The sequence below is a fragment of the Anomalospiza imberbis genome, chromosome 6, assembly GCF_031753505.1.
Source record: "Anomalospiza imberbis isolate Cuckoo-Finch-1a 21T00152 chromosome 6, ASM3175350v1, whole genome shotgun sequence".
NCBI lineage: Eukaryota > Metazoa > Chordata > Aves > Passeriformes > Viduidae > Anomalospiza > Anomalospiza imberbis.
In genome coordinates this window covers 13,038,585-13,061,619 of record NC_089686.1, presented here as the reverse complement: position 1 = coordinate 13,061,619, position 23,035 = coordinate 13,038,585, and the positions used below count along the sequence as shown (strand labels likewise).

The following is a 23,035-nucleotide window of genomic DNA, read 5'->3' as shown; positions in this document are numbered from 1 at the left end:
TTTAACCTTAAAACATTTGGTCCACAAGTGTTTTTCAAGTTCCAATAAACAGATTAAACATTCATTTTTCCACAGGAGGAAATCAGCATCAAATGTTGTATTTTGTATTCTGCTTACGCTGTTTACTTGCATTACCACTACAACCTCTGCTATGAATACAGCTCTCTTCCACTGGAATTCAACTATTCTGCATGGTGTTCTACCACTATTTTCTGAGATACAAGCTGACTTTGTTGTGGGGTGATATTAACAAAGCTGTCCTGAGTGATCGAGGGCCCATGGCATTGCAATGTTCTGCCACTTCCCACTTCTCTGTGTTGACCAAGAGTATCCTTCTTTCAAGACCTATTCCATTAATTTATTTCCTCAAACTTACACTAGGAACTTCTGTGTTTGCTGCACTAGATTTTTCCTAGCCACTAATGTCATCATAAACAAGTTTCATATCCATTTTAACACCCTTCATTACAGTTGTTTATCAGGTCACACTTTCAAACAGCTGTTTGTAGCATGTATTACAACTCAACTTCTAGCTGTGCTTTTCCACAATACTTGTCTGTCTCTCTTTTTCAGTTTCTGTGGCTCTTCTTTATCTCGGCTCCTGCTATGCCAGGTGTCCTCTCCACATTAGTTCCAGACCTTCCAGGCATACGTGCTTCTGTGTCCCCATCTTTTTTGGGGGAGGACGTAAAAAGAAAAAGAAAAAGAGAAAAAAGAAAAAAAAAAGCAATTTCTATGCAAGCCTTTGTACAATATTTTATCTTAGCCCTACAGGCAAGCAGACTTCTAACATAGCTTTAGGAGCTTCTTGTATGCACCTTCTCTCTAGAACTTCTCCTGCTTCCGCAGTGATGAACCCAAGTGTAAGATAAGCATGCTTTCTTTGTTCCTGTCCTGATTTCTCCCACCGTATTTTTTCTTTCATGCCTCTTTTCTTGCTGTACCAATTCTCCTTGCAATTTTAATCCACTGTCTCAAAACTACCAACAAATTTCACACGCTTCAGATTAATTCATTAGCATCTGTGCAATCATACTAACAAAAATTCATCTTAAAATATTATAGAAATCTTAGCAATTTCTGAGTTCTAATGCAACATTTTTTATGCCATTATTGAAGACATTTTATCTTGACAGAAAAAAAAAAGCAAGGAAATGACCATATATTGTTCTAAGGACTTAGGTTTTGTAAGCATCAAGAAATATACAGGAAATCCAGGCAAAATATAGCATTATTTCAAGTACCAAGAGGTGATGAGGAAATTGTACTATCAGATGTGTCCAGTTGCTGCTGAGCAGCTTATTTTATTTCAAGCCATGGATGTTAGGTCATATCCGAGCACTGAAGACAAATGGGACTTGCTATTTCTATTCTTCTGTATATTCAGTCACTCTCATTGCTATTTTCAAATCAGTGACAAATATCCCTCAATAGACTGTTTTTCTGCAAGGATCAAAAGCCATCCCTTCTTTCCTAAGCACACTTGCATACAGCTCTTTTCCATTGCCTGACAAAAGCCATCACTGGCACCAGTGCCAAGCATTTGTGAATAATTCTGCCTGCAGATACCCAATGTACAAATTTATACTTCTGCTTTTTATAAACTCTGCTTCAGCTACACCATCTGAGCATAAGAAATTAGTTCAATATAATAGTGGGTGTTGTTCAGTTGGACATAGATTCACAAAATCCTTTAAAGATTAGATTTTATTTCAGCTCTACTTTTCTAATGATTTTTGTTAAGGAGAGAGGTGGAAGGAGGGAAAACAGAGTGGAAGCAAATTGTTCTTGGCCTACAATTAGGATTCACAGGAAAAAATAGGCTGTCCTATGTAATTTAATATTTGCTTCCCACAAATAAATTCAAATGCACTGGAAAGATGAAGATGACACATCACTTTCATTCATCTTAAGATGTCAGGCCAGCCAACTGCTGATGAAACTTTTATCTCATCAACAGCCTTTCTGTCACTCCTTTAATGTTTTAGTCTGATTTAGTCTTCATTGCAGATTCTTGTTGGCTGTTATTTGTTTGTTTGTGGGATTTTTTGCAACAACCTACCTTCAGTGTGAGGGTAGCTTCTAGAGAATGCTTTCTTGATGCATTGTCCTTAATTGCCTTTGATTTATAAAGTCATTTTAAGTGTTTTAAAGCATAGATAGTAAGCAGGACTCCAGAAAAGGAGTGTATGTGCTGATATTGTCATTTCTCTCACATAATTTTAATTTTGCCGTTCTAGAGTTCAGTTTGATCTGGTTGTCCAAGCTTCTCTGAAACTGGTGAGAGGAGCAAGTTGTCCTACTGTAAGGTGGTATGTGCAGAGATTGGGTAAAAAAAAAACAATTTGGAGCTTACATAGGCTTATCAATGACATGGGAGAGACCAGAAGATATCTTTTAAATGCTAAAGTCATTTTTGCTCTTTTAAATTTCAATTTTATAACTCACCTTACACAGACATGACTCTTCTAGAACTTGCTGTAACCACACATTTGTCCTGAAACCTCATTCTGTCTATCTACACAGTTTCCTAGAAGCTTTTTCTGCAAATAGATTCTCATTAGAAATAATAGGGGAAAAGAACAATCTGGCTGCTAGCAGCATCATCTCTCTCAAAAGCCATTTACATATATGAATTAACAGTGCAAATATTTCTTTCAAGACTTGAACACTTACATAGAATTCTTGTTGAAAGACAGTGCTGCAGGTTAATGCTTTCCATAACCACTCAGGTTAAGTCCTCAATGATGTGGTTCTTCGTTGTTCTGCCCAGTAATGGGCTGAGCAAGGGGTACTGCAAAACCATGCTTCTCCCTGGAGAGGTCAATGAGTTCCCAAGGCAGAAGCAGGAGCACATCACCTAAATCTTCTGTCTGAGCCCCCTCAGCTCTGCTGGGCTTCTGATGACATTTCTGTCTACTGAAAACAGGACAGGATCGTGTGCAGGATATGAAAAGTGAAGGTAACTGAACACTTGAAGATTTCCAGTGTGGCTGGTTTTCAATTTTAGAAAAGAAACAGTAAGAATGCAACCTTGGTTAATGAGAATACAAATCCAGTAATGTTAGATTGGGAGTTATAAGGCTCAGACACAATTGGAGAGAAAAAAAGTGAATTAGGTGTCAGGCCTTGTATTACTGGGAGACAGCAGGCACAGGGATGTGACGATGAGTCTGAGGGTATTTTTTGGATACCAGAATGCAGAAGTTAATCAAAGTTTTTTTCATATCAGAATAGTCTTCAGCCCTGCCTGGTCTTTTGTGCTACTGCTGTCAGTGCCCAACTTTAAGATGATTATCTTCTTTTAAAATACAGTTTTAGCCACTGTGCATTTTTTCTTTTTCTTTTTTTTTTCCTGGTGACAAAAGGTAAAATTCTTCCCTGACCATTACTGCTACTATAATCAGCTTATGTCTTGAAATGTATTATTTGATTATTCTTATTATCTTGGCTTTCATAGCTATAAAAATGTTATTAGTGATCATAAAAGTATCTGCCCCCTTTTACTCAAGTCAAATCATTTTAGTTGGTTACCTCCTGTGGCAGTGTACTCAGCAGGTCAAATATATACTGCATATCTAAGCTTGTACAGAATTTTATGGTCCACAAATGAGGTTTAAGATTTTACAAATCTCATGAGAGCAAGGCTTACTAGTGACTTTGATAAGTAATTCCTGCTCACTTGAGGATGATAAGGGTAGTGCAAGAATGCTTCATGAGGCTATATTTAGTTCTTGATGAGTTTTAGGTGAATCCTTGAGATTCTGAGGTGCTATATTTATTTAAGCTGTTGGGGAGTAAGACAAAAAAACTGACTTTTCCTAAAGGAACTTGATATTGCTCTTCATTTTCCAAGCCTGTATCTATAAAGGCATAACATACTTATAGGCAAACATCACTCCTGACGCCCTGTGGGGGTGAGCTTGTTGCCAATTTTAGGAGCTCCCTAAACACAAACAGAACCTAGTTTAGAAAGGAGACATCATTTATTCTGCTCAGAGTGCAAGGTGGAGGTTCCACAAACCAAGAACACTATGGGGTAAAAAGTTGCATCTTTTATACAGTGAACATTTTGACATGAACCCGCCTATCTAATACATATTATCCACCTACCTAATGCAGATATACTTGGGTGACACAAAGTTCTTTCATTTATTATGCAACTTCTATTGTAGAAGTTATCTGATGACATTAGCTATGTTTACAAAAGTTGAGAAAATTACATCAGTTTCTTTTGTAGAAGTTATCTGGCGACATCAGTTACGCTTACAAAAGGTGAGAAGATTCATCCTGGGGACAAATAATGCAGCTTGAAGACATCAAGCTCACTGACTTAGGCCATTTTGGGTGTCACAATAAACACCTCTAATTTAATTTTCACAGTAGCCCCTTCTGACTGTAAAAATTGATGCCGAGAATCAACTGCCTCCCATTTTCTCTTGACTGACAAAAAGCTAAAATCTGGTGTAGCACCAGGGATGCTAAAGCAGGGCTGATTGGTGGGGAGGCATCCTTCCCCCGCATGCCGGGAGCCCAGCTGAGGCTGTGCAGGGGCTGGCGGGGAAGGGTTAAACGCGGCGACGGAGGAGAATTAATGGCCAGTGTCAGAAACAGCAAACAGCATTTGAGAGGCCAATACCCCGCTGGGCACAAACTCGACCTCTCGCCGACCCGCGGCCGCCGGGCCGCCCGAAGAGCCGCGGCCGGTCCGCGGCGGAGCTGCCGCCCCGGGGGCGCCGCGCTGCCGTGGCTCTGACCTCCGGCTGGGATTTATTGACTGGCGTCTCTGCCAGCTCCGCTGGGGCCCAGGTCGCCGGTGAAAGGCGTATTGATTACACATTAGTCTGCGAGGACGGGCTGGCATCACCGGCTCCAGAGAAACGCGGGCCAACTCTCACACGTTATTAGGTTTGGCATAATTCTAAGAGGACGCATAGGATGGTTTTATTTTACCTGGCAGCCGTGACATCCACTGATATAAAGGATATAATCACAGAAACTGAGTAAGATATTAATGTGGAATTTTGTTCAATAATTCTTGGAGCTCCAGGCTGGAAATATATACACTGCTTTCTAACATGTCACCATTTAATTTAGCATCCAAAACACTCTATCTATGCATATTTTCTCAATTTCTGTCAGATGAAGCTCTGAAACAAGGGCTATAAAAAATTCTGGATACAGTGACCAGAAATACCAGAAGGAAGTATAATTCTTCAACTGCTTAGTTAACTTTGCCTTCTATTTATGAAACTGAGGAGTTAGGGGTTTTTTTTTGTTGTTGTTTTGTTTTGTTTTGTTGTTTTTTTTTAAGACACATTGATAAATGTAATTTAATTAACATTAATCTGTAATGTTTATTGTAACTGTGTTTTATTTACATATTTCCTTTCAATTGTGAAGTCATTAGTTAAAAAAGACTTGTTAAGCATCTGCAGAATTGAATGTGGGTGAATGTTAACAATGACAATCTTCATACTCACTCAGTTCCCGAAAAATGTGGGTTTAGAAATAAAATATATGATCTCTGTTCCAAATCACAACTCCCCTGACATCAATTTAAGTCTTAATATTAGCCTGAACTCCTACATGATTTTAGAGAAACACCATTTAGGTGAAAAATCATTTAAAAAATTGCTATCATTATTTGAGAACAGCAATAAACATCACTCACGCTGTTTACTTTATCACTCAATTCTCAGCACAGTTTGTCAGTGCTGACCAAGGGAATGAAAACATCTAGTTAAAGAAAGACAATTTTTGAAGCTTTGTTAATGCAAGCAAACGGAACAGATGCTTGTCCAACTTCCAGTCAGGGCTGGACAAACCATGGCTCTCGTTCTGCACCCATTCCTGAGCTTTTGAGGTGCATCATGCTGGGGCAGGGGTACCTGCCTTGGCGGCACCTCACTTGGCAGCCCAGTTCTCCAGCAGGGGAAGGGGTGGTGCCCACAAGGCCTACCAAAGAAAAATGCCTGGAAATTTGCTGTGTGCTTTTCCATGCCTTACCCTAAGCTAGAAATTCACATTCAGAAATGCACATTTCAGAGCTAGTCCCTGGGTGAGAAGGCACAGGGGTGACTCCCAGCTACCTCAGGTATGTAGCCAGTAGGCTCAGATTAGCCTCCTCCTCAACCCCCAAAGATCTGTAAAGATCCTTACAGAGTACACACTGAGAATAAGTACCTTTTTTCTCCTATTTTTCAATTTGTAAGGTAAACAAAAATTGTTTGAAGGAAGACAAGAAAAAATAGCCAGGTATATTTAAATGGTCTGGTCTGATTTCACCCTGCCTTGTAGTCACTTTCAAGTGATTTAGTGAAAACAGCAAATAAAGGACCAGCTTTCCAGAAAGTTTGAATTATTGCTAATTGTGTTAAGTTAATTTTGGTCTTATTGAGCCCGTAGCACACTTTATTGATTGTAAACAGAGTAAATTTAAAAGCCAAACCATAAAAGCCTCAAGTCTACAGAAGGAAACATGATATGTATGCTTACTAGCAGCGTATTACTCATTCTAATTAAAACAAAAATACTGTGCTAATGGCATGGGGGCCTTAAAAGGTGTTGTTCAGAGATGGTGAGATGTTTGCTTTTGACTGAATTACACAAATGAACCACATCATCAGCAACTGTTAAGAGAAATCTGGATTTGCTGGAAGGAGCATCCAATTGTGGCTCAGTAGGATCTGAATCATGATAACAAAAGCATGAAGGAAAGATTCTCCATGATGTTCTCCTTTATGTTGCATCCCAGACCAGGAGTTCATATTTCCTGCTTTTCAATGAGGAAGCCTGACTCAAATGTTCAACTTATTTCAAGGCAACAATTCACCTAAGGGTTAATATTTATGCAAACATTTTTGGTTTGTGTGGCAGATAGAACACTTTAACACAAAAGGGAGACAGCTTTTCTGATCCTCATTATGACAATAGTTATTGTAGAGTTTAATTTTGGAGGAAGATGTCATTTTCCTTATGTAATCCAAGCAGAACTGGGTTGCATCATATGGAGTACTCAGAGATGACAGCCATAACTGAGGATGAGCAAATCAGATTCAGACTGCACCAGAGAAACTGGCCTACCTCACAGCAGGACAACTCAAGACCTGTTGATAAAATGCATGTGTTATTCTGTGCAAAACTACTAAAATGAAAGTAGGAACCACTTTCCACAATACACACAAAAACCTTTATTCCTCTAAAACTGGCACAAAAAAGGTGTTATCAACCACTTCATGTCAGGGTTACATAGCACATAGGTGAAACATACATCTTGGTTTCAAAAGTAGCATCAGTGTCTGAAGGAACTCTTTTTTTTATTAAAAAAAAAAGATCTATGGCATGCAAGAAAATGGTCTTGTGCAAAGATGAAAACTGGCACTATATTTTGTATATAGCACCCAGAATACATAAAACTTTTAATTCCTGCATTGCAATACAGCACCTTGTTTCAGATAAATGGCACCAAAAGTGCCACCTACCAGGAAAAAATTATGTTTCTAAGGCACAAGGCAAATTCCTTCTCTGAGGTAGAAAGCTGCTGTACCACACAGAGAACAACAATTTACCAAGGCCACTTTTCTTGTTGGTGGAAGAATGGAACATATTTGTTAGTTTGCACTGAAGCAAAACATATTGAAATGATACTGTAATGATCAAGCTAACAGCACTGCAGATTTAAATGAAACTTTCCCCTTGTAAAAATAGGAAACACATATGAAAGGCATAATATAATTGAGCACCTCCCCCGAGTCTCCAAAAAGTAAATAGACTGCAGCAAACACCGACAAACCAAGCTGATGCTTGCCCCTCACTCCTACTGGAGTTCTAAAATGTGAAGAACATTTATATCAAACTTCATCACACAAATCAAAATCACGCTAAAAGTTACTAAAGTACAGAAACCACCAGGGAAGCAGTGGCTACAGAGCTCACATTGCCACACCAAGAGTCACACAGTCTAGCCCTGCACAATAGTGCAATACCCTGGGGAGCATCACCTGTTCTCCCAGTCACGGGACAGCCACGTGTAAGGCACTTAGCAGAACACTCACTGGATAAATATACTATGTCCACAACCTGAACAACCCCATCAGGTCAGTCAGAGCTGAAGAGAGAGAAGAAGGCATCGAGAAAGATTTGCATGTCCAACAACCAAATGCACTGGTGTGAAAATTAAATCCCCGGTGGAACTCTTCAGAGGCAGGCAAAGTGTGACACAGCTTGACCCAGCTGCCTCCAGCTGGCAAGCACATATTTAAACTGAATTAGAGCTGAATTTCAGTCCATATTTTTAAGAAAGCAAAACCTGTGAAGCCCTAGCTATCAAAAAAATGGTTCTTCTGCAATGAAATAAAAACAAAAATTAAAAAAAAAAAAAGAGAAAGAAAAATAAATAAAATTCTGCGTGGTAAATAACTGCACAGTGTAATGAAATTTCTGTTTGCCAGTTATGAAGCTAAAAATTTTTACTAGAATGCATCTGGGATCTCTGAATTTAACTCTTTCAGATGGTGAGTGCTGTTCACTTGGTTTAAAATATAAATGTCAGTAGGTAACCTGAAGGCTTGCTGTAAATCAAACCTGCACTGTATAAAAACTGTTATTTGTGTCCTAATGGGTCAAACAGAAGAGGTGCCCTCTCTAAAAGAGCTGGATGCCAGATTCCCCTTTCATTGATCGAGGTTTCAACTCTGGGTGCTTGAGTTTATGACAAAAGAGTTCACAGCACCGCTGGCAGGAAGTCGATAGTTTGATAGATACCCTTTGCAGTTGGTCCTGTCTCTAGCACTTTAACCACGCTTTCACTCTGACAGTTATTGCTGCTGCAATAAATTCTTCAGTAAAACAAATAGGCTCTCTGAAAATGTATTAGCCCAGGCACACTATTTTACTTAATATAACTGCAAGTCTTAAACAGGTAACTACCATAGTAAATAGGCCAATATATTTAGAAAGAATCATGTGTGTGTGTGTGCATTTACAGTAAGTTACCTAAAGTTCCCTTCAGATCAGGTTGCACAGTATTTATTACACCTTAAGGTTATACTTTTAAAATTCACAGAGTAACTGACAGGAGCAGAGGCTTTTAAAATCTATTTTATAAAATGCTGTAAGAATTCTCACATGGCTTTCAAAATTGCCTGGACAAGTTTGCAGCCTAGATCCTTACAGTGACCATTAGACCCTTTGGTACAATTGAAAAACTGCACTCACTGTATTCATACTTGGCCTTAAATGCTGCTTATCTTTCAGAAATCCAAGAGCTGTTGCCATTTTTTTACGGGATGCCTAATAATAAATGGCAAGAGGTTCTGATTGGATCAGACTGTGTCCAGAATTCCTCACTGGAGGCCATAGGCAGCAGCAATTCACTCACTCTCCCTTTCCCTAGGCCATGTGCCCTAGGAGTCTTAGCCCCAGATGAAATCTCCACAGATTTTGAATTTCAAATTCTCATCAGCTGTATTTCGTGGTTTCATAAAAATAGTTTCTAGGAAAATCTGCAAACATTTGTCCATTGCCGTCAATAATAATAAGCAATATGAGAAAACTGTTATTGTGTTATTGATATTCTTCTATGTTGTTTGGTTGCACTTTTTCTTCTATCTGCATTCATTAGAAATTTTCATCAGACATGGAGATTAATATTAAAGCTAATTTATTAGCAGCTATACCAATTTTTCTCCACTTACCCCACAGTCAGAGAGAAACTGTCTACATACAGAACCCTTCAGCACTCCTCTCTACATCCACAGACTTTGTGTCACTTAGGGAAGATGTCTTGAGACATCTATCCTTCAAGATTAAATGCATCCCTTCTGAGTGGCAGTTGCCACAATTGAAGTAAGCATTTACTGCTAGTGCTCAGCCATGCAGCTAACTGCTCTGTGGCTGTGGCCTCTCAAGGTGTAGGACGTTCATGGGGGAACACTAGTAATTTTGTTTTACCCTGCAGGCATGCAGTTTCTGGCTACATTGTGAGGAAATATCGTTGAGTCCATGCTGAGATTGCTGTGCCTGCTGCTCAGAGCTCTCATGAAATGAACTAAAAGGATAAGAGCTCTCTTGACCTTTAAAGTCCACTTATTTAGGGTGATGGATCTCCCAGACATTAAAAAAAAATAAATCCCAAGCCCATTAGAAAACAAGTGAGGATTGGCTGAATAGAGTGATCAAAATTCCATCTGCTAGAACAAAGAGAAAATCTGTTGTAAAAAAATGTAGAAGTGGGGTGTCAGTTAAAGTTAATTTCCACAACTTTATGACTAAGGGCTGCTAAAAGTCTCCCACTTCTTGCCATTCTATTTCTGCCACAACAAGGAGTCGTATTCTTTTCATTTCTTTGATGTCCATTCTGTCATTGCTTGTTTTTTTTTTTTTTTTTCAAAACCAACCTGTCTTCCTTATTACCAATTATCAAATCAGCCAAAGCTTTTGGTTGTGTAAAGTATGCTGGTGAAATGATGCAGAAAAAAACAGATTCAATCAAGTTCAGATATAATTCCTGGGACAATATTTGTGACCAGAAATCTAAGCAAAATATTATCAGGGGAAAGAAGGAAAAGTTAGCAAAACTTTCAGTGTCCAGGGTTTGATCAAAGAGAGTTTTTAATCTTTCCTCTGCACCCCACATCTGCTCAAGAAGAAGCAGGATCCACTTTCCATGCAATTAATTCTTTATTCACCAAAGTAGAAGGTTTTTAGCCTGTAAACCATTTTGCTACACACCAACAATCATGTGGATATGCTATTTAAGTTACTGAGGTATTTGCCAGTTTAACCACTTCTCCACCTGTGCCCTGACTGAAACCCTGAATTGCTTTGTGGAAGATTTGAAGGAGCTGTGACTGTTAGAAGTTCCACAAGAATACGACTCCACACTGGTCAAATGTCTTGTTGCTCTTAGAGATTCACAACAAGGAATAAATTGATATTGCCCTAAAGGAAAAATAAACAGCAGACTCTTCTTTTAGTGTATTTATCAAACAGATGAAAATAACATCTGACACAGCTGCATGGAAAGGTTTGCAACACTCATCTATTTCATTTTTTCTAACAGCAGCATTTTTAGTTCCTGTTTTTATTGATTGAAAGTTAATTTGAATTTAACAAGGTGGAATTCAGCTCTTTGAATCTTGGCATAGGATAATACGGGCCTGAACAGAACCACAAAATACTTTGCCCCCTTTTATGTTCACATAAATTACACTATTGTTTCTGATAGCCCATACCATTTATTCTGCCATGTATGCTCCAGACAGACAAGATGGAAAGCACAATAGGAGCTCCTGATAAACCTATAAACAGACTGAACCAGGGATAACAAAGCAGGAAGGGAACAACCATGCTGGGTCAGAACAGAGTCCTATCAGACAGTGCAGCCTGCAGAGGAGTTGACCATTTAAGCAAAAACAAGTAGGCTTCAAATCATCAGGGTCTTCCTCCCCAGACCTCACCACATAAGAAGGCAGAAAGAGGAAAAAAAAAAAAAAAAACACAAGGCCAAGTACTACAGTAGAGGTTGGGCCTTTTCCAGCACCACTGAATCTCAAATCTGTAGCAGAATGAATGGAAGGCTGAGAAAAATTCCACCATTGTCAATGCAGTATTTATAGAGAATTAGTTCCTGTGTAGCATGTGATGCTGTCCTCTGCTGTGAAAAAGGAATCTAGAATAGCATCAAATACATCTGGTTTATGACAAGAGAAAGAATGTTACCAAAAGGAAAGGGTGTCTGAATCACCCCATAACCTCAACTTAAAAAAAAAAAAAAATAGTTCGATCAGTACCAAATGGACAAGGATGATGAAGAGTAGGGTAAACAGGCATTCAAGATATTTCCAGTTAATATTTTCCCAGGCACCAACTGTTTTCAGTCTGGGGATTCCAGACCTGAATGTGATTTCTATGTATTTAGTGATCTTCAAAGGATTCTCTTTCATAATATTGCCCAGTCAGAGAGCCTGGATATGAGCCAGAAATGTGAGCTTGCAGCCCATAAAGTCAGTTGTATCCTGGCCTGCACCAAGAGAGGAGTGACCAGCAGATCGAGGAAGGGGACACTGTCCCTCTGCTCTTCTCTGGTGAGACCCCACTGGGAGTGTTGCAGCCAGTCTGGGGTCCTCATCACAGGAAGGCCTTGGATCTGTTGGAGCAAGTCCAGAAGAAGCCACCAAGATGATTCTAAGGGACACAACAACTCTAGTAGAATTGGGATTGTTCAGACTGGAAAAGAGTAGGCTTCAGGATGTCCTAACCGTGGCCTCCCAGTATCTAAGCAGAACAAGGAAAATGGAGACACTATTTACCAAGTGTGTAGTGACAGAACAAGGGGGAATGGCTTCAAACTAAACATGAGTAGGTCTATGTTAGATATTAGGCAAAAATTATTTGCTGTGTGGCTGATGAGGCACTAGAACAGGTTGCTCAAAGAAGTTGTGGGTGCCTCATCCCTGGAAGTATTCAAGGATAGGTTGGGTGGGGCTCTAAACAACCTGGTGTAATGAAAAGTTTGGAACTAGATGGTCTTTAAGGTCAGTTCAAAGCCAAGCCATTATATCATTCTATGTTTCTATATTATGTTGGTCCCAGACACATCTCAGCCCCTCTTCAGTGCATCAGTGTGCTCTTCCACACTTCTGTCTCCAAGGAAAAGGTACTATTTAGCACCCTTGATCACACTAGACAGTGTGGGCAACTGGAATTTTAATGAAGAGATGCAGCAATGAGGCTGTGTGCATTGTTTCTCCATCAGTAGGAACTGAAGAGTAAGTCTGCAATAACATTGCCACTGCTTAGCTTGTGTATTTAGATGCATGATCTGCCAAGATTCAGACAGTGTTTTACTTCTGCACACAGACACAAAGTTCCTTGGAAGGGTGTACTCTGTGTAAGAGAAACGTGAGTCGGCATGTTTGCAAGTAATTGAGGCTCTTGCGCCTCAGCAAGACTTCAGCCCTTTTGGACCAAGTCTCTCATTTGTTTTATACATGCATTTTGCATGAAACAATAGATTCCTACTGTCTGTGGTAGTTACTAAGTAATAATGGTAGAAATTCAATCAAATCATATGAATGGATACACTCTTCACATAATGGTCATGGTTTCCTTAACTATCCAAAACCAACACTTCATAACACAGACCGATACTTGGAATCATCCTTCTTTTCACAAGAATTCCTTTGTTTAACATAGGAACTTGAAGCGGCTTCTGATGGATTAATTCTTGAGAACTTGATATATAAATTTAGTATTTTTCCTCAATCAATTCTATTTATTAATTCTTGCAGAATCAAGTTGGAAGAAACCAAGAGGAGAGTTGCTAAACAGATTTTCCCCTGTCACTAATATTTCCTGTTGTTCTTTTCCTTGTCTTGTCCTGTCCTGCTTGCAGAAGGCCAGTGCTCCAATTCATGCTCTTGCCCAGTTTTCCCAGTAGGACACAAACTTCGCTCTTCACATCAAACATCAGCATATTGATTTTTCTTCTTTTTCCATGAAGTTTTCTCTATTCAGTCACGTTGCTGCAGAAAACCGGACCTTGGCTGTTTCCCCAGCCACACTGGACACATATTTGCTGACATGTCGTTTCAATTATACTACCCAAGAGCTGCACAGAAACAGGAAACCACTCTCAACCTCAAACCAATCCAGACACCGGAAACCAGGGGTAGACAGAAGTGTGCTGCAGCTTCATTAACAGCAGTCAGAGCAGAAAAAAAGCAGTACTTGCCGAAGGATAGCAGACCTTGTGGGGATGTATACTGTTCTGACAGCCATTAATTAAACCCATGAGTTAAATCCTTCCCACTTTGCTGTCTCAGACCCATTTCAACTCACAAAGGTAGCACTAGCCATCAGTGGCTAGGGGTTCATCTTCACCAAAGTCACACACAGTAACAAGTTTATTGCAATGAAAGGACACACAAACCTCTTCCGGTCCTCTTGGCACTGTATCCAGACCATTAGGGAGCTCAGTTAGGAAGAAACATAACCAGCCACTGAGAAATACACAGCTGTAGCTAGGCAGCTTTCTACTGAACCAGAATGTCTCATACTTAACTTAACTTACAAGTAGCAAAACCACTATATTACACTGCCTCCTGGTATGTAGGTATACCTACCATATAGGTAGAGAGAGATGAACAGGAATACTTGGGAGGAAATGACTGTCATTCTCACATAATCATCTCTAGTGGGTTCTTCCACCAAGAAACTAAGTTTGGCATGTAATAGATATAAAGTTTAATTTTCAAAATAGACAATTTTCAGCCTAAGAAACCACCTCACTGAAAATTTTGCCAAAAAATCGCTGCATTACTAATTCCTTTGCTGAAGCAGTATATTTAGGGAATATATATATATATATATATATATGTATATATATATATATATATATATATATATATGTAAATAAATTCTAATAGTGTTTCTGGTGGACTGAAGATCTGGCAAGATTGTGTTGCAACCTAAGAAGAACAGATAACAGATGTCAGTGATAATACAAGTAGTAGAGCATGGGAGGCAAGTTTTTAAGCATTGCTTAAGAAAAGCAAAAGATGTACAATGGCAATGATGTCTTCATTATCAACATCCTTCCACCTGATAGTCTGTGCAAGCACTACAAACTAGTATGATTTATCAAGACATCAGGAGTGGCACAGCACAGCTAGCCCCTTCTCTGGCTTTGGACTTAGGAAGTCTGGTCCCTGATTGCTTGTTTGACTCATAAAGTAATGAATGCTGTTATTTGCTTGCTGATGGGTGCTCTTTAATATATGATATAATCTATAACTTGATTAATATAGTTTAAAGTATCATGTATGTATAATAATATGTGTTATAATTTAGTATAATGCAACCTTGACACCCAAAGCAGAGGATGGAAGAGGAACATCTTCTTGACTTACAGCCATCAGTTATGTGGCATAAACTGTGCAAGGCACCCCAAAAGGCACACTCAACTCCCAGAAGTCTTCACCATTCTTCAACAAAGATTACTCTGTCATTAGCATCCTTGGGGAGCTTTAGCTGCACAGCAGGACCTGGATCCAGGCCTAATTCCACGGTTTGGATCACAATCCAACAGGTATTAAAGATGAGAGGCCATTCAGAAGGACCACATTTTTTTCTGAGATATGTAGTCAGACTGGCATCTAGTGGGATTTTGAAATGTGCCTAGGAGCCTAACTGGATTTCGGAAACCCTCTTTTAGCACTGATCAACAGTTTTTGGTGGCTAAAATCTTCCAGGCTGGCACGTGGTTTTGATTTGTAGTCAATCTTCTGCTAGCAGAGCAATTCAAATCTAAAGTTTCAGTTCTTGTTTCTCTCTCTACTTGATTTGGTTTTTTTATTTGGAAAAAAAAAAGCAAAAAGGCTGTTTTGCTCTTGGACAGAGCTAGGAGTGGCAGCTGAATGTGATAAACAGGAGACAAATGCATCAGCTAACAGGGCTTTTTTTAGAAACTTCAAGTATCACTTGAGAGAAGATTTGGCACAACATGTTTTTATACAAGTACCACGTGTTGAATAGTTTGGTGTGATTATGTTCTCAGCAGACATGGAGAGTGACAATACATGCTTTACCTCTCATTTCACTGGGAAGATAGCCCTCCAGATGACATGACAGCACTGATGCTGTTGATCATCTGACACCCAAATGATAATTTACAGAGACTTTTATTGAGCTGACCTGTGTCACAGAATGACATTAAAGCCTATTGGTTATCCCTGTTTCAATGAAGAGACTTAGCCTGACACAAGAGTCTCAGGATTATTGAGTTTGGGTAAAAATATTGAGTACTTTGATGATGGTTCATCTTCGCATGCAAATCAGATGGGAAAGAAAAAGTGTGGTCATAACTAGAAACACAGAATAGAACATGGATATTTAGTACACATGTAGAGACCATCCATTTGTAGATTATGTATTTCTTCAAAGTCCTTTATTCAATTAAACACCCTTCAATTGCCAAGAGACAGTCTTCATAAGATTCTTATATTGAGAAATAAAAGCAGTTAAATTATTTTCTTTTAATTTTATTTTTATTCATAACAATTTAAGTTGGTTTTGATTAGGAAGAAGTTTGTTCACTGGCATTTTTTTTAAGTATCAGTTTGTGTTCGCATCTCTTGATGTGGGATGTTATATTAAATTATTCATTTTTACAGAATGGAAATTAATTATTGTGTATGAAATCCCAAACACATATGGTCACAGTACTGGTTAGATCTGCCTCCCGCTATGCTTTAGAGATTCAAATTTGGAGGTAGTATGTTATTTTCCATGCCAAGACCACCTATGGTTTTCAAGATATAAGTATCTGAAAATTAGCATTTTCACACTGAGCACTTGTTCCAGCTTTATTATACATTGACGACTACCATCTTGTAGCTACATGTACTAGAAGGGATGTTAGCAATCTATAAATGTAATTTAAGTTGTTCAGAATTTCACTGACTGACTGCATTTTCTACATCTACCTTTAGCACCATGTAACATCAATCTCTTCTTTTGAAATCTCTCAGAATGTCTTTTGACTGATAGCAGTGATTGGCATTAATTAATTTCAAGGGTCAGTTGTGAATGATTGGTTTGTCATGGTCGAGGACTGAATTATATACGATCAGGGGAGCGTGCTGAAATGGTCAGTCAGTCAGTGAAAATCAAAGAACATAAGTTCAGATGGAAAAGAATTCACAGCTCTGTTTATGAAGGCAGCCAAGACACTTTACATCTGAAATTAAGGGGTTTTGGTCTTGAATCTACTCTTAAAAAAATAGGCCAATCTCTAACTGCATTTTTGGCAATAAAATGTATTAAAAAAAATTATATTTCTTTCTGTGAATGTCAAGAAAAGTCCTACTAAAAGGATTCAGAAAATCTGTTCTTTATTGTATATTTTAAAAAGAAAATCAGATTAATTTCTGTTAGTATATAATAAACTTCTATTTCTTAACTCTTCATTAATGCATCTACATCATATGCTATCAAAAGTAGAAAGATTCCAGGAGAAGCAACAAAAAATAATGATCCCTGTTGTTTTTTGGGGGTTTTTCTTGGTTTTGTTTTACTTTACATTCTGTTTTGTTACCCCTTCAGTTTGTAACTAAAGGAAAGTGAAAAAAAATATTAGATGCATAGAATATGCTTGAGGGAGCAATATCTTTTTTCCAAAAAAAAGGTCACTCATGACTTTTTGTTAACTTATATGTTGATAAAGGTTAATCTTGAAAGTATTTGAATCAAACACATCAGTGAAGGATCATTGCATGCAGCTTTTGTAGCAGTGTAGTAAATACTTGAACTCATATGTCAGTACCTATAGGAACTTATAAAATAGCCATATTGGGGAATACCTTAGTAGATAAGTATTTAGAACCCTACTGACTGCTCATGGCCAAAAAGGTAACTTAATTTACTCACCTTAACATCTCAATTGGTGGTGGTACAGATGAACATTTATTCAATAACAATATAATATTGTTTTAAAGAAAACATTTTTTATTCATTTTATGTATCTTACAAGCATTCAAGACAGAAAGATGCAACATTTATCAATCTATATAAGCTCTTGATTCACCATCTGAGAATATCCAGCATTTAGTGCAATACATTTTAGTACATAGCAATGATGCCTGGACTATGCACAGGATCAAAAACCAGATTGGGTAGAGTTTACTTCTCTGCAATTTTCTTACATTCAAAACTTGAATGATATTTCTTAGAAAAATGAAGGCCAAGATGGTGCAAAGAGTCTTGATATTCCAGCAAGTTTTAAGAGGAAATACTTTGCTATTCTTTTATCATAAAGACAAAGACCAATAGTCCATACACAATAGGAAAAAAAAATTACTTTATAGGATGAAATTAAACTTTTGAGCAGACAATAAGATACTGATGGGCTAGATTAGACTTTGAGCTAGTCACCTTGAGTATTTGGGGGCTTTTAGAATGGCAGTCCACTCAACTGGAAAGGTCAGTTTAAGTGATTAGAGATTAAACAGTAAACTAAGGTGCAACAGGTACAGGAGATGAAAGGCAGAATGTCTGCAGTAGGAGCATGCAAACCACAGCTATAGACAGCTCTGTTAAATATATTCCTAGTGCTACCCATGCAAGTTAACACAGTCTACATCTCTAAGGGTTCATCAGCAGGACTGTGGAAGGACCACCTGATGCAATGATTTTCATCCTGTGCTATATTCTGTCATGCATGACCATCCTAGCCTGTGAAAGCTTATAGGAAAGAAGAAAAGAAAATCCAACATGCATGTTCTATTCAAAAATGAAGAGGCTACTTTGCACTGATATATGTTGCCCAACTGAACACGCAGATAGACCCACAGTACTGGCCAACCATCCCTGGCAGAAGGCACCACTAATTTTGGCATGCACTGGAACCATGTGAAGGTCGTGAACAGCATGACACAGGGAAGGAAGTTCCACTCAAGGAACTTGTCATAGCGGCACCAAGAGCTGCAGCTCTAGGAGCCAGGGAGCCTGCCTGTGAAAGACATTCACATTAGGAAGCAGCACCACTTTTGACTTCTCTGTAGTCAACACAAGTAAATTATCAGGTAATTATTCTGAAGAACCATCAATCAAAAGTATCTCAGAGGAACAAATCCTAAATATAAACTAAAAAGCTTGGCTCTAGCAAAGTCACTTTTAATTTTTTTTTGTTTGTTTTTGTTTTTTTTTTTTTTTTTTTTTTTTTTTTGTTACAAAAGGGCTTGAAGCCAAGATTTGATATGAACTTGCTCATGGTCATGCAAGATATGACTATACATTTCTATGGAGGTAAGGTGATGTTTCATGGTGCATTACTAATACTGAACTCATCAGTACTAGTTCTTCTGACCTTATTATCAGTGTTTTCAGTCATCAATGACAAATTCAAGAGAACTCTAACATAAAAATCTCACTAATCTTTATCTAAATGGGCTTCTTTTGTTTGTTTTAATGGCAATTCTAGCCATATCATTGCTGAGAGAACTCTGAGTATCTGTTCTAAATACAATCTCCAGGCTAAAACTCCATTAGAGGAACACAAAATAGTTTTCTAGTACATCTTGGTGACTGTAAGATGGTTCTATGAAGCAGGATCTTTTGAGGATAGTAATGTCACCATTAACTTGCCACAGAAATGAGAATAGTCCAGTGAAGTGCAAAATTTCACAACATTTCACTCTCAAGAAGCCATATGAATAGGGCCTATGACAGTGAGTGGCACCTCAGTGTTCTCGAGAATGTCATGGAACACGAATCTAGCATTGTTTGTAATAAAAAATTGTAAGTATGATAAATGCCAGCTCTTCCCATCTGCTTCTCAAATCGAAACAGATCCAATTTCTTAAAGGTGTTGAGCCAAAAGTGGACCTTCTGTATTTGTAAATTAAACTAGATATAAATTGTTTTCTTTCTATTGTTACAGTTATATCCTTTTTAGTTTTAAAACCATAGAGACCACTGTCATCATAATAGTGTCATAATACAGGTGCGTTTCATAACACAGGTACATGGTTTTCATTACCAACAAAGCTGGAAGTGGGTGTTATTTATTAATCCAATAGCACCTAAAGTTCCAGCCCTGTTAAGTTCTCAAACAGACTAGGATCTGCACAAATATAGTACTTCCAATCTGTGTATGGAAACCATGCCATCAATAATCCCACACATTTAGAATATTCAGTAAATATCAAACTTCTGTTAAAGAATCAAAGATGGACAGCAATGCTAACAAATATGGAATGGAGAGAGAATCAGGATTGCAAATCATCATGGACATCAGTGATAAACCAGGTGAAAAAAAGTTAAAATAACTAGGCAGTGCTTTTTCCACAATAAAGTTCATAGAAAAAAACAGTCTTCCTTTCAAAAAAGTGAAGATATATATATATATATATATATATATATATATATATATAATTTATACCAGGCAATTCTGTTCTGGAGACCTCTTATATACATTCCAAAATATTTATAACTTGTGAGACCCCACCTGGAACATAGCACCCAGCTCTGGGCTCCTCAACACAAGAATGACAAGGACCTGTTACAGTGGGTCCAGAGGAGGGCAATGAAGATGATCAGAGGGATGGAGCACCTCTCCTACAGAGACAGGATGACAGAGCTGTGGTTGGTCAGTGTGGAGAAGAGAAGCCATTGGACAGATCTCATTGTGGCCTTTCAGTAAGAAGGCTTAATAAAAGGAGAAACAGAGACTTTTTATACAGGAAGATGGTGACAGGACAAGGGCCAATAGTTTTGAACTGAAAGAGGACAGGTTTAGATGAGATATTAGCAATTTTTTTTTTTTTTTACTCTGAGGGTGGTGAGGAACTGGAACAAGTTGCCCAGAGAAATTGTGGACAACCCATACCTGGAAGTGTTCAAGGCCAGGCTGGATGGGGCCCGAGCAACCTGATCTAGGGAATGGAATCCCTGTCTGTGGCAGGAGTTTTTGAACTAGGTGATCTTTAAAATCCCTTTCAACCTAAATCATTTAATTATTCTATTATTCTAGTGAGCAGTATTAGAAACCATGGTGATGGACACATTAAAAAATACCTGAGACAGGAAAAAAAATAGGCTGATAGAAAAGTAACAAGGTCACATGGCATGCATCCACAGGTGATGTACATTGGGTGACAGCTGGTACCTGGAAATATGCAATATATTATAAGGCTTTTCTTTTTACCAGAAAGTTGGTGCATTTCCAAACACTGGTGAAAAGCAGAAACACTGAGAGTGGGTCAACCTCCCACAGTTCACATCTGATCCACTGGGAGTAGGATTAAATGTGATTGCCGTAAATACTCATCTATTCCCATGTAAACTGATGGCAATATATATAAACAAAAGTAGCTGTGTGTCAGTCATTTAATCAGATGTCTCAACTTTATTAATTTAGTATGTACACAAGGACAGAAATTTTCCAAGGAGAGTGCAATTTCTGATAGGGTAGGTGTATCTCTGATATTTTTTTTTCTTTTCTCAAGAGAAAATAACCCTGCTTTAGACACTTGCAATACTAGTGAAGCAGTTTAACGAAACAGCAAGCGCTGCAGGAAGAATGATCAGGCATTAGGTAGTGATCAAACTAATGATCAGGCAATGTAGGTAAGTGGAGAACTATCAGTATACAGCTGACACGAGACTTGCAAAGAGCTTACCCATCCACTTTCACCCTATTTATTTAGAAAACTCTAACAGAGACAGTGCAGATCAGTGCTACCATATCAGTAAACTTAGGGGGTGACAGCCCATGCTGAAAAGTGAAATAACCTGCAATTTGCTCTGTTAGCATTTTGTCAGCCAAATAGAGAGCAGAGTGTGCAGACAGTTTCTAATTCCAGTACCAGCAGGTTATGGCTACCAATCAGGCAGGAAAAGACAAGGGTTGAGAGTCTACCTACATTTACACAGACAGATTCCCAGGACAGGGGAATATGAACTGGTAAGTTATTTCCCTGGCCTTCTTTCCTTCACTGTATTCTTAAAGTGATTGTGATGTCTTGGATAGTCTGTTAATGATCAAGTTCACAAAAATTAGGGTTTCTCCTCATATACAGTGTACTGGTGTCAGACTCTTAATAGAGTTTTACTATGAACTTCAAATTTTGACTGCCTATGTTAGCAGATACCAACAATAAGCTGCATGGGTGCATCCTACATACTTACAAGGCCAATATCACTCAGGACTGTTTCATGGTTACAGTCCATCAGTGCTATTGCTGGGATTCAACACAGTCATTTGGATGTTAAATTGTGTTGAATTTTCTTGTTGAAAGTTGGTGCTCACAATAGAAACAGATAACAATCTCTGGGTATTGAATCAAGAATGGATCATAGTTCTAGCTGCGTTGGCTCCCTACTGTCTCAAAAACACCAACATTTTAAAGTTCTGTAAAGAGACAGAAAAATTGAAGAAGATTTTAATGGATCATTTTAAGCCTTTAATGAGAATGAGGTTACATCTTGGACACAGGTCATAAAACTGGCTCAAGACTGACAACAATGCATAATGACTGTGCAAAGGAATCCCCATTATCAACCTAATAGTCAGGAAAAGATAGATTAGGATGGCAGAGTGTTCATATGTGGCCTCTTGGGGATCATTTCTTAAATTAATTCTTAACACGCAATGCTGTAAAAAGATGATTTGTTGAGACTTGAGGATGATTTCTTTCCCAGATATTTCCATGGTTTTAGCATGGCTGATGACATATTTCCTCCTAAGGTTGTGTGCCCAGAAAAAAAAGACAGGAATATATTAAGTGGTGTAAAAGCACAGTTTAACAAGCATCTTTAACTGCATTCATCAGGATTCATATACTGCAGGGCAAAAATACAGATTGCTTTGCATCTTTGATAGACACAAGGAGAAGTGCTGAATATAGGTTTTCTCTACAAGAACCACTGAGCTTAAAAGAATTAGAGTCAGAAAATTCCTCTGTAACATCATGGCTGGAGCAAGTCTTCATTAATCCCGATGACTGTCAATAATCATGTGAAAATTCTTGGTGCATTTTGTTCCATTTAAAACATAAAAATTTTATATGGATGCCTGTTAACATGGACATCACAGAATGGGATCAGCCTATGATGTTAAGTTACAGACTCCACTGGAAAAAATTACCCATGTATTTGAAAAAAGAAATCTTCCTGTCCATTCTGCCAAATGGTGGGTGGTATCTGCCGAAAAAGCACCAAAAGACCATTATATCAAACTCTCTGAGGACATTTTGTGAAAGGATAAAGAAAATATAAAGACATCAACTTTGTGCAACCTTTCATGAAGCAGGATGATATAGCAGGACAACAAATTGCTTCCATTGTGCTCATGTTGACTACCAAAGAACAAAAATAATCATAATAAAATAAGTTAGTTTGTATTTATTCCATCATGAAAAGGCTAATAATTACCTGGCCCAGAGCTGGCATAGACAACTAAAACATTCAGCAGAAATCAGGCTTATGCAATCATGCTGCTTATTTAACATCTACTTCTCCTCATAACAAC

General features: G+C 38.3%; 2 long non-coding RNA genes across 3 annotated transcripts; one reads left to right on the top strand and one right to left on the bottom strand.

Moving 5' to 3' along the window:
• Positions 1 to 465: 465 nt before the first annotated feature.
• Positions 466 to 5,095, bottom strand: LOC137475304 (uncharacterized). Of its 2 annotated transcripts, none has more exons than XR_010999808.1 (4): positions 4,954 to 5,095; positions 3,653 to 3,787; positions 2,449 to 2,543; positions 466 to 670 (listed from the first exon to the last, which is right to left on the bottom strand). It is a non-coding gene; the product is annotated as an uncharacterized lncRNA (long non-coding RNA). The 2 variants fall into 2 exon arrangements; XR_010999807.1 differs by lacking the exon at positions 4,954 to 5,095 and adding an exon at positions 4,114 to 4,416.
• LOC137475305 (uncharacterized) lies at positions 4,741 to 16,910 on the top strand. The gene is made up of 3 exons (XR_010999809.1): positions 4,741 to 5,003; positions 13,508 to 13,764; positions 14,452 to 16,910. It is a non-coding gene; the product is annotated as an uncharacterized lncRNA (long non-coding RNA).
• Positions 16,911 to 23,035: the final 6,125 nt, after the last annotated feature.